We start from the raw sequence: 10,971 nt of genomic DNA, 5'->3' as shown, positions 1-10,971 counted from the left end.
TTGATTTCTAAATTGCAACATGGTGCTATGTCATTATGATTACCAACATGAGTTTTGTGAATTCAAAAGCAACAAAGTATCATGATCATAAACAAACAAGGCATTAAAGAAGATTTTAGCATGTGCATAAAAGTATTGGGAAGCTAGTATGTTTGATTGTTGCTTAATTGCATTGGATTTTACTTAATTGAAGTTTTCATCTAGGACATTTTGTGAAATCTTTTGAAAATCATTAAAACCTTGAAAGCAAATGCAAAAATAAAGCAAGAAAAGAAAAAGGGAAAGAGTGAGAAAGCTGAAGGCTCTGAGTACCAATGGCAATTTATTTGCTAAGTACTTGTGGTGTTTATGTATCAAGCCAAATGCTTGAAAACAAAACACTTAGAAGTCAAGGCTAGGCTCAAAGTGCAAAAGCACTCCCTCAAAGCTCAAGGCTCTGAGCATCAATGATTAGAGAGTTAAGAAAAGAAAAGAAAAATGAGCTTAATGAAGTCCTCTAATCAAATGCTTGTGGTGCTTATGTATCAAGTGGTAATACTTGAAAACAAAGCATTTAGAAGTCGTAGCTTTGTTATCAACTCATGGGGCAAAGCACCCAAAAGGAGAAGCTAAAAAAAAAAAAATTCAAAAGCTTGTTTCAAGGAAGAAATATAAAAGAAAGATTTCATAAATTGAGCTAGATGGAAGCATCAATCATTTACATTTCTTTTGTGATTGTAGCATGCTTAGAAAACTAGCTTACCATGAACATTGAGTTGCTATTCTTCTTACCTTGGATTGTCAATCTTTAGTGCATGATTCTTTTCTTGCTTGGGGACAAGCAAGGTTTAAGTTTGGTGTTGTGATGACATGTCATCATGTCATGTTTTTCTATGCCTTTTTCCTTTGTTTTCAATAGGTTTTATGCACTTTCTTGAGCCATAAGCAAGCCAAGTGGGTAGATTTTCATGCTTCCTTTGATTTAATCAACCATGTATGAATTCATGCTATTTCATGAGGTTTTATTCTAAAATTGTCACATATTATGAAAGAATGAATATCTCATGATTTTGAGCATAGCTTTGATGTGTTTGGTTGATTAATGATAGGTGAAGAAGGCTTGGAGAAAGGGTGAAGCAAGAAGGAATGGCTAGGAGTAAAGAGAGGACAATGGAATAAGTTGAACCAGGAAGCAAAAACTTTTGGGTGAAAAGTTAGCCTCAAAGTTAGACCCCTAACTTGGAGGCTAACGTTGGCACATGAAATTCACCCCTGGGCACCAAAAGTTTGCGCCAACGTTAGCACCCTAACTTTGAGGCTAACGTTGGCATGAAGAGAACCTCCCTGGGCACCAAACGTTTGCGCCAACGTTAGCCCCCTAACTTGGTGGCTAACGTTGGCACATGAAATTCACAAGGGGAGGAGCAAAAGTTTGCGCCAACGTTAGCCCCCTAACTTTGAGGCTAACGTTGGCGCCACACACCACAACAGCTTGAAGGGGTATACTTCCAACAAGAATAACTTGAGCTACAGAGCTCCAAATGAGGTGATTCAAGAAGCATTGGAAAGTAGGAATCAAGAGCTTTCCAAGCATATATGGCACTGCATGGTGGACACTAAAATTGAGGGAGAAAACTGCCCCGCAATGTGCATAAACGAACATGGTGGCAACCTGCAGTGAGGCCAACTGACCTCTGCACCTTCAACGGAGTATAACTCGAGCTGTAGAGCTCCAAATAATGTGCTCCCAACGGCATTGGAAAGTAGACATCCAAGGCTTTCCAACAATGTATAATAGTTTGGGGTGGACAATACGTTTGAGCCTCCAGAACTGGCGTTTTCGCCAACGTTTGAGGCAAACGTTACCTCAAACGCTGCACACCAAAGCCAGCGACCATGCCCTCTTCAAATGATCATAACTTGAGTTGTATATGTCTAATTGAAGTGATTCCAAGTGGGTTAGAAAGCTGACATTCAGAGCTTTCCAACCATATATGATAGTCTATATTGGGCATAAAATTGGCAACATGACAAGAGGACAAAGTTGGCGCCATAAATGTGCATAAGGGAGGCCAACGTTAGGGTCAAAGTTAGACCCCTAACGTTGGCACCAACGTTCATACCAGCAAGTTTTGTGGGCTGCTATGAAAAGTTGGAGCCAAAGTTAGACCCCTAACTTTAGCTCCAACTTTTGGTCCAACTTTTGCAAACTCAACCCGGTTCAATTCGGTTCCTCTTCAAACTCCAAGAGCAATCAACCAAGGCTTTTATCAACCCAATTCCATCAAGAGCAAGGGCCCAAATGATCATCACTCAAAGGCACAAGAAATAGATAAAATAGGAATTTCATTTAATTGTAATTTGTTTTTAATTTCATTTTCATTTCCATTTTGTAAAGCCTATATAAGGCATCATTTTCATATTTGTGAGGAGGCTGGCTCCACTAGGGAGCACTAGAATTTGAGAGCTCTCTCTTTAATTTTCTTTGTTTTGAATCTTGGGTGGAGAATTGAAGGTGTTCTGTTTCATTCTCCCTCTGAGATTTCTCTTTGTTTTTCTTGCTGCTTTTAATTCACTGCACTTCAAAATTTCAATTCTGTTTTGATTCCCAGCATCCAATTTCCTTTATTCTTCCTGCAATTTAAATTTCCAGTTGCGTGATCTATTGCTCTTTTTAATTTCCAACACCCCAGCCCCTTTACTTTTCATGCAATTTACTTTTCTTGCAATTTAAGTTTCAGCTATTTTACTTTCTTGTTCTTTAACTTACTTGCAATTTTACTTTCTGCATCTTTAAGATTCATTGCAATTTACTTTCTGTTGGCTACATTTCACACAATTCACTAAATGTCAGCTTGACTAAACTAATCACCCACTAAAATTGCTTGATCCATCAATCCCTGTGGGATCGACCTCACTCCCGTGAGTTTTTATTACTTGATGCGACCCAGTGCACTTGCCGGTTAGATTTGTGTGTTTTGGGAGAAATTTATTTTTCACCAAGATACTCATCACCTATCCATCTTCCTCACCATACCTTCCATATGCTTAACCAAGAACCCTAATTTATTGACATCGATGACCCCACTCACAATGCCACCATACACATGCTCAAATCCCAGCAATGCAGGAACAGAACACTTCTTCACTAACCTGGAAACGACACTGGTGATGCGGTTTAACCCGTCGAGCTTCTCGGCGAGAGCAAGGTCGAGGAGATAGGAATGGTTGGAGGAAACGAGGCTCCTAACAACTTCAGAGGTCAAGATCTCATTCCTGAGTCTTGAGATCTCAAAATCCGAAAGGGTATTGTGAAGGTGAACTGTTTTGGACATTACATTGGCTACTTCAAAAGAAAGAATGTCAATGGTTACCTTATCGTTGTTCTTAATAGTGCTGCTATGTTGCTGCTATGCTGTTGCTGCTTCCTCTTTCCCGAAGTTTCTAGAAGAAGGGTGTGCTTGAAATTGGAACTGACTTGGTTACCCATCTTCATAAACTAGGCCTCTGCAATCAGGTTCCTGTGAGTCAGCATCACTCCCTTCACCTTCCCTGTGGTTCACGAAGAGTAAAGAATAGCTACCACATCAGACTGACTCACCTCCACTTGTTCGAGTTTGGCGCCGGGTCGACTCGCTGTCATGAGCGATTTGAACTTGGGCGAGTCGACGAGGACGGTTCCATGACGGAACTCATCGGGAAGGTTGTTAGCCGCTGAAGACGTGGCGAATGCGATGGTAGGTTTGCTAAGGCGGATGATGCGCGTGAGATCAGAGTGCGTGGCAAGTGGATTTGCTGCCAAAACAATGACGTCGACGGAGAGGAGCGCGAAGTGGAGGATAGGAACGTGGAGAGAAGTTTGGAGAGAGGACCAAAGCAGCGTCGTTTTTGGAGAGTGTGAAGAAGGATGTAAAGTTGGCAGCTAGGGTTTCTAAGTGGCGGATGAAATCGGCGTAGGAGAAGTGGCGGCTGGTGGCAGAGTAGATGAGAGCAGTGACGGAGTCGGACCAAGGTGAGTTGCAACAGAGAGAGAGAATGTATGATGGCCGCAAGGACTAATTTGTCCATTAAAAATTTTTTCTCCATCTACATCAACAACCAAAATGGACACCTGACACTCTATCCTTCCACGACAGCATGTTCTGTTGCCGTTTTGAACCCCAACTTGACAGAGGGGTCCAATTGTCACGCGTTTTAGAATGTGAGAGATTTAAATGTATTTTTAAATCTTGAAGGAACTTATTTGTCTTTTACTCTAAATAGTATTTAGTATACTTGCATGCATATAGATTGTTGCATTCAATAAGTTGTTACTCTTTGATCATTCCCCTTGTTTGTGTTTAGCATGAGGACATGCTATTGTTTAAGTGTGGAAAAATTGATGAGTCCATGATAATTTTTCACTTGAACTGGACGGATTTCATCACATAAAATCACACTTAATCACCAAAATAGCATACTTTTTGTAATTTATCTCTAGATTGGACCTAAATGTGAAAATATGCATTTTTGTGCTTAAATTGATCATTTTAATTTCACTTTTATTCCATTCGATGTTGTGATACGTTTCGTGAGTGATTCCAGGTCCAATAAGCAAGAATGGCTAAGCAAAAGCGGAAGGAAGCATGTAAAATGAGAGATTTCATGAAGAAAACAAGGGAGAAGCACACATTGAAGTGTGCGTACGTACAACCTCCTGTGGGTATGCACAAGTGGAGAAATTAGAAAGTGTGTGTACGCACACATCTATGAGTACGCACAAGTCCCAGCACGTGACTTCATTAATGAGGCACGTGGCTCGCGATTTTGGGGGCTTCTTGGCCCAAATTTGGACTTCTTGAAGCCGATTTGGAGTGCTATATGAAGGGGGATTATATGAAGGGGGGTCATTTTCATTATTGGTGTAACGACCCAACTTCTAGTAAGTCATGATCGTACTAAAAGTAAGGCGTTACTAACCTAATTTCCTTATTGACTATTTAATATTGGGCCTTTAGTTCGATATCGCATTTCAACTTTTAAAAAAATGTAAGAAAATTTTGTTTTTATTAATTAAAATCATATATCAAAGATCATCAGATAATAATAGTCACAAAATTATTACTAATAATAATAAATGCTATACAAGTAAATTCAATATGAAACTCAAATACAATACCTATCCTCTAGATAAAATAAAATCTAAAGCAACAAGGGCGAGGGAATTCTATCAAAGAAACTTAACTCATAAACTAAACTCATAAATAAATTCTATAATCGCCCACAGCTTTAAACTGAGTCTTCAAACCTGTGTCACTGAAAGGGTGGAAGATTTTGGGGTGAGAACAAACCACATGTTCTCAGAAGGAATGGAAATGCCGTAAAAGTAATGAAATAAAATGCAAAAAATTAACTTTACTCAATAAAACTATTTTTATCAAATCCCTCAGAATACTTTTAGTTTTACTTTAGTTAATTAATTACTTTTCTTTAAATTTCTAAACTCAAAATAGATTTTAGTCCCAAAATTAGTCATATTAACCATTTCTCAACCACAATATTTCATCTCAATATATTCGTGAACTAATAGCACAAGTAAGAGACTCAAACCAACACACAAACAAGTCAAACAGCACAATCACAGAGAGGTAATACAAGCAAACACAATCAAATACAAAGGCACAAACAATATGATGCATGTCTGCCCTACGCAGGCCATAAACTCATGTGTCGGTTATCTACCCGCATCCAGACATTATCCAGTCATGAATCCACGTTATTCCAGATATGATTTTCCAACCCATGCACAAATAAATAGCTACTCTTCTGTGGCAGCCTTTGCTCTACTGTGGCAGGAAAATATATAGGCGAAAAATAGACTGTTCTACTGTGGCAGTATGTGCTCTACTGTGGCAAAAATCAAACAAACAGGCAATATCTACTCTACTGTGGCAGAAATCAAGCAAATATTACTCTGCTCTACTGTTGCAGAAATCAAACAAATCACTTGATATCTTTCTTCATAGACATATCTTTAATTGATACATTATTCTTGTTGTTATTATTGCTTAAGCATCGCCCCTTCATTCTTCTCTTAATTACCTCTTTTCTCTTGTCTTTTTATTCTGCTCTGATTACTTTTTTCTCTCTGAATTCTTAACATATTTCCATAAACTTTTCTTAACTTCCTCAGGCATTCGTCCATAAAAATCTTAATCATCAAATCATTTCATAATCTCTACTTTAGCAATCTTAACTCAAACCAACTTTAAAACTGTTCTCTAGTTTAATTCTCTTTCAAATGACTCAAGAAAACCATTTATTTTAATTTACTAAATACTTTTCAAAACATAACTCTTTTCATATTAAATCAAACTCAAAACATAATTCCTTCCTTAAATAATTCAAACATAAAACATAAACCTTTCCTTGGTAATCCAAATTCAAAATAGTATAATTCTTTGCTTATCTAAGTAAAATTCAAATAATATAATTGTCCAAATTTAAATCTTTTTAAATAACATTTCAACAAAAGCCTTAAGATTTTATAAAATTTTGACAGCACCTCCCCTAAAACTCGGACTTAGCCACCCTTACGGCTTCCCTCTTTCTCAACAAATCACAAGCTCTTTCATCAGCAGTTATCACAACAAAATCTCAATAATCATCTCATCATAAATCAGTTTAACGACCAACATCCTAACATAAATTAAAATCAGAGTTTCCATAAACCATTTTTTAAAAGTAAATTAGGCCAGCTTCAAGAATTCATAACTAATATTCCAAAAATCAGCCTCACATAATTCCAGTTATTTTAGAGTTATTTACTCATTAGCAAAGTTACTATTTTATTTTGAAACTCAGATTTTAAGAAAACAATTGAGTAATTAAACTTTAATCAGTCACCAACCAAGTCCTCTACCGTTATAGTATATAGAATAACCATCTCAACCACAACTAATTCAATATAATCCATCAAATACCAGAATTTCACTCCATTCGCAATCATCAAGAAAACTAACCTATAGCAACCAGTTCCACATAATCAAATAACAGGATTCTCTACAATTCCAAACAATCAGAAAAAATCCGGTAACAGTTACAGCCTCAAACCAAAATCAATATCAGCAATTAATCACTCATAGCAACAAAACCAATCACAATTCAAACTCAAGTCATCAAACATCAACATGTCAATTTTTCAATAATTAACTCAACATTTTTCAATTTAGTAAATAATACCAGTTTAATCACCGTTCACACCATATTTTATTCGAATCATAACTCAGAAAAATCACAATACCTAACCATTCTCAAACACATTTCAAGTCACTTATATCAATTAATTGATTCTTAACCACTATTAACCATTTGCAATTATCCAATTAACTTTAGAGGCATTCTAAACTTAAAACCATTAAACTTTAAAAATAAATCCATTACCTCAATGTGTCGAGACCCACAGAAATCGAAACTGCAACAACCGCAACGGTGAATCTGGCCCAGTTTCATAGTGTTTCTCCAGCGATATGGTGCTCTGGCGAAGGCTGAATAGAGGATATGGACGAGCAGGTACCGGGCTGAGTTGCAGCAGAACCAGAACGGCCCCAACAAGCTCTAATGACCTTCTCCAGCAACTGCAGCAACACGTTGAAGGCTTCCTGCGACGGCACGACGAGCGGATCTGTGTGTCACGTCTCTTCCTCTCCCCTCTGTCCAACGGCGATGTTTGTGGCTCCACCAATAGGGACGGCGGCAATCAAGGTTTCCGATGGTAGTGGCGTCGCAGCTCAAAATAGAACCCAAACAGAGCGACGGTAAGAATGGCGGCCATGGGTGACAGCGATGCGGGTTCCATCACCACGACTGTGAAGCGTGACAGCGGTGTCTTCCCTCACTCAACGATGCTCTCTCTCTGTCGGCCTCCCTCCATCCACGAGCTTCTTCCTTGGCGAACCAGAGCAGCAAAAACAAAGGAGCTACATCGTGCTTCTCTCTTGCGAGCTGGCAAGGACGACAGTGACACGCGCTTCGGTGACGGCTCCATCTTCAACAGCGGCAGCGACTGGCGCGACGATGGCTCTGGTGACGAGTTCGACGACAACAGCAAGAGGGTGTGCTTGCTGGATTAGAGACTTGAAATCGACGGTGCACAATAAGAGGAAGCTCGACGGGTCGGCGGCGGTGGCATCCCTCCTCGCCAGCGACTCCCTTCTCCCTCTCCTCTTCTTCTTCTTCCTCGTGGTGCTCAGCCTTTCTCTCCTCTCTCTGCGTTTTTTTCGTAGGTTCTGTGTGTGTGTTGTGTCACGTTGAAGGTGATGAAAGGGGGTGTGGGCTGCATTCAAAGGCTGGGGAAAGGGGGAAATTAGCGTTAATGTTTCATTTTTAAAAAATTAGGATTTTTCAGTTCAAAGAATTAGGGTTAGAAATGAGAGATTTTATAAGAGAATAAAGGTATATATAAATAGATGTTTTGATAAAATTAGAGGATAGAGTAATTTTAAAATCAAATATACTCTATTAAAAATATTTAGAAATATTATTTATTAACATATTGCTAAGTTTAGTTAATTATTTCAAATTTAAATTATAAAATGAACATATTAATCACATTTTATAAAATATAGTTTAAACTCAAAATATTAACTATTCAAATTAAATAATATAACTATTCATTATTTTTCTATCACTGGAATTTTAATTTCAATTTATAAAATAATTAATTATGATAAAAATTTTACAAAAATATTAATTGACTTAAATTTAAAGTATTTATAAATATCAATCTAATCTTTTCTAATAAATTAATCTCTAAAAACTCAAATTAATAAAATAAACCATAATTTATTCATAATAAAAATTATTGAAATTAAATTATGTATAATTTTTTCATTACGAAATTTTAATTTCAAATTATATAAAATAATCAATTATAAAAATTAGATAAGAATATGATTTAACTTAAATTCAAAGTATTCAGGAAATCAATTTAATCATGTTCGATAAATTATTTTTTAAAGATAAGGAACTCAAATTAAATTATAAATCATTCGTAATAAAAGTTACTTAAATTAAATTATACAATTTTGTCTCACTTTTCAAATACCAAATATTCAATAAAGATTATATAAAAATACTAATTAATTTAAACTCCAATTATTATAAAAATTACATATAACTATTAATTATAAAAATACTTTTAGTTTTACTTTAGTTAATTAATTACTTTTCTTTAAATTTCTAATCTCAAAATAGATTTTAGTCACAAAATTAGTCATATTAACCATCTCTCAACCACAATCATTTCTCAACCACAATATTTCATCTCAATATATCCGTGAACAAATAGCACAAGTAAAAGACTCAAACCAACATAGAAACAAGTCAAACAGCACAATCACAGAGAGGTAATACAAGCAAACACAACCAAATGCATAGGCACAAACAATTTGATGCATGTCTGTCCTATGCAGGCCATGAGCTCATGTGTCGGTTATCTACCCGCATCCCGATATTATCTAGTCACGAATCCACGTTATTCCGGATATGATTTTCTAACTCGTGCGCAAATAAATAGCTACTCTTCTGTGGCAGCTTCTGCTCTACTATGGTAGGAAAATAGACGGGCGGAAAATAGATTGCTCTATTGTGTCAGTATCTGCTCTACTGTGGCAGAAATCAAACAAACAGAAAATATTTGCTCTACAATGGCAGAAATCAAACAAATATTACTCTGCTCTACTGTGGCAGGAATCAAACAAATCACTTGATATCTTTCTTCATAGACATATCTTTAATTGATACATTATTCTTGTTGTTATTACTGCTTAAGCATCGCCCCTTCATTCTTCTTTTAATTACCTCTTTTTTGTTGTCTCTTTATTCTACTCTAATTACTTTTTTCTCTTTGAATTCTTAACATATTTCCATAAACCTTTCTTAACTTCCTCAAGCATTCGTCCATAAAATCTTCATCATCAAATCATTTCAATCTCTACTTTAGCAATCTTAACTCAAACCAACTTTAAAACTATTTTCCAGTTTAATTCTCTTTCAAATGACTCAAGAAACCCATTTATTTAAATTTTACTAAATACTTTTCAAAACATAACTCTTTTCATATTAAATCAAACTCAAAACATAATTCTTTCCTTAAATAATTCAAACTTGAAACATAAACCTTTCCTTGGTAATCCAAATTCAAAATAATATAATTATTTGCTTATCTAAGTAAAATTCAAATAATATAATTTTCCAAATTTAAATATTTTTAAATAACATTTCAACAAAAGCCTTAAGATTTTATAAAATTTCGACAACACCACCCCTAAAAATCAGACTTAGCCACCTTTACGGGTTCCCTCTTTCTCAACAAATCACAAGCTCTTTCATCAGCAGTTATCACAACAAAATCTCAATAATCATCTCATCATAAATCAGTTTAACGACCAACATCCTAACATAAATTAAAATCAGAGTTTCCATAAACCATTTTTTAAAAGTAAATTAGGCCAGCTTCAAGAATTCATAACTAATATTCCAAAAATCAGCCTCACATAATTCCAGTTATTTTAGAGTTATTTATTCATTAGCAAAGTTACTATTTTATTTTGAAACTCATATTTTAAGAAAACAATTCAGTAGTCAAACTTCAATCAGTCATAAACCAAGTCTTCTACCATTACAGTATATCGAATAACCAGCTCATCCACAACTAATTCAATATAATCCCTCAAATACCAAAATTTTAGTCCGTTCGCAATCATCAAGAAAACCAACCTATAGCAACCAGCTCAACATAATCAAATAACAGGATTCTCTGTAATTCCAAATAAGTAGAAAAGAACCGTTAACGGTTACAGCCTCAGTATGTCGAGACCCACAGAAATTGACTTTGTAGGCATTTTAAAATTAAAACCATTAAACTTTAAAAATAAATCCCCTACCTCAATGTGTTGAGACCCACAGAAATTGAAACTGCAACAATCGCAACGGTGAATCTGGCCCGGTTTC

This window comes from Arachis ipaensis, chromosome B1, assembly GCF_059453495.1.
Source record: "Arachis ipaensis isolate K30076 ecotype BB chromosome B1, ASM5945349v1, whole genome shotgun sequence".
Taxonomy (NCBI): Eukaryota; Viridiplantae; Streptophyta; class Magnoliopsida; order Fabales; family Fabaceae; genus Arachis; species Arachis ipaensis.
This window is presented reverse-complemented; position numbering follows the sequence as displayed.